The sequence below is a fragment of the Leptonychotes weddellii genome, chromosome 4 (genome assembly GCF_054177405.1).
Source record: "Leptonychotes weddellii isolate Sample4059 chromosome 4, ASM5417740v2, whole genome shotgun sequence".
Taxonomy (NCBI): domain Eukaryota; kingdom Metazoa; phylum Chordata; class Mammalia; order Carnivora; family Phocidae; genus Leptonychotes; species Leptonychotes weddellii.
The window spans coordinates 24,535,230-24,537,328 of NC_138372.1; positions in this window are offsets into that span (position 1 = coordinate 24,535,230).

The following is a 2,099-nucleotide window of genomic DNA, read 5'->3' on the forward strand; positions in this document are numbered from 1 at the left end:
GATGCTGTAATGGGGCGGGGGGGGGGGGGCATTGGGGAAGCCGCAGGGGGAGGGGCTGAAACTGGGCGGGGAGGAGGGGCTGGTCCTGGATTCTGATTTTCCAGGGTGCGTGTGAGGGAACACTGCCTCAGGCACTGAAAGTTGGGGTGGAGAGGAGTGTGCATCCTCAAAGCCCTCTTCCTTCCTCCACCGTTTCTGCTCTTGAAAGCTTTGGGATGGTGAAGTGAGGGCTTGGGAGCCTTGGGAGACCAACTGTCCTCCTCTCCAGGAACAGACCTTTGAAGTAGTTATGATTCAGCATTCACCCAACAACTCCCTTTTCTCTGTACCCCTTTGGGGTTGCTGGCTCTCTTCCTTGTATAAAGGGGGAAACTGAGGCAGGGAAAGTAGAAGTCACAGGCCCAAAAGAGTTAAAGCTGGGAACTAAGCCATTTCCCCCTTCTCCAGAGAAATGTTTAAAGATGCCACATGACATAAAGGAGTTTGGGAAGCCCTTCCCCAAGGAAACCTAGAAATCTGGGGGTGGGGGGCCACAGAATGGTTACCTATCTTGCCCCCCACAAGACTGGTTCCATCAAGAATTTTCAATCATGAGCTAAGGTTACAGATCATTTCTAGCCCGGAGACCAGCCAAGAACAGATATGACAGAAAATAAAGTAGAAACTTGGTCCCAGGAACCAGCTTTAGAACTGAAAGAACCATTTTGCTTTCCGTGAAGTGTCAGAACAGAAATCGTGTAGGACCCCAAAGGTACCACCACATTTTCTGAGTTCCAAGATGTACATTTTGTTAACTATTCTGAAATTGGAACACCTCTTACAATGGTTAGGGACATTTAATACGGTTTTCTTTTCTCTTTTAAGCTTTTCAGCTTTTGCTTTTCTCTTAAAGCTGTTATCCAAGGGTTGATATGTTTTAGAATTGAGAACATGGTGTAGTTTTCTTTCGTTAATTCAACAACCATTTACTGATTAAGATGAATCAGACAGGCTTACCCTGGGCAGTGTTCTTTCACAGCCATCCAGTGATGTATAAAGGAGATGGAGATGTAAACCAGTAATTACTCTCAGGGCCAGCTTCATAGGAGTGAGCTGTGCAGTCACACAGAGCCCCCTACTTTAAAAGGCCCCACTCTTGGTTTAATGCTCTGCTGTCACTGTCTTGAAATTCTTAATAATTTCTTAACAAGGGGCCCTGTGCTTCACAAATTATGATTGCTGTGTTAGAAATTCCATGCCTTAATAGAGATGGGCACAAAATACTTTGAGTCTAGTGGCAACAGTCAGCTCTGCCTCCGTGAAGAGGGGCAGTCAAAGAAGTGAAGAAGCATAAAGGAGGCATTGGGGATTTCCAAGATGGGAAAGAGAATTAGGGTAGAGAACCACACAGGTGCAAAGACAAGAACTCATCAAACTGTCTTTCAAGCAGTATGACAGACTAGGTGCTTAGTTGATCTTCCCACCGAAAACGTGATTAAGTGTTAAAAAATGATAGATAAAAAAATTTTTTAATCTTCTTAAATGCATCAATGAGCTGGCAAGAAAATAAAAAACACCCCAGCCAAAATCCAAGTGAAGGCGTAATCAGAGAAGTTTGCAGAACATTGAAGCCAACTTTAGTCTTGGGGGCTGCGATACATTGGTTACAAAAATGGCACCAATTCACTTCTCCCTGAATCCACGTCCTTTGCCATATAACTTTGAAACTCCCTGCATCAAGAGATGGATTCTATTTTCCCACACTTTGAATCTGACTTGTGACTTGCTTTGGCCAGTAGAATAGGGAGGATGTCATAGTGCACCAGTTCTAAGCCTAAGATTTAGAGCTTGCATACTTCTGCTCTTTCTCTTGAACTCTAGCCTCTACTATGAGTATAAGCCTGGAATAGTATAAGCCTGCAAGAGAGCCATGCTTTCCCAGCCAAGAGCATCAAAACAACCATCTCTTGATCAGGTATAACCAGTTGACCCCCAAACATGAGAGGGCCCAGCCAAGAGCAACAGAGGTATATACCTGACTGTAACTGAATGCAGACACTTAAGTGAGACCAGCTGAATGAGAAGAACCATCCCGTGAATTTGAGGACTCTTGCGCAATA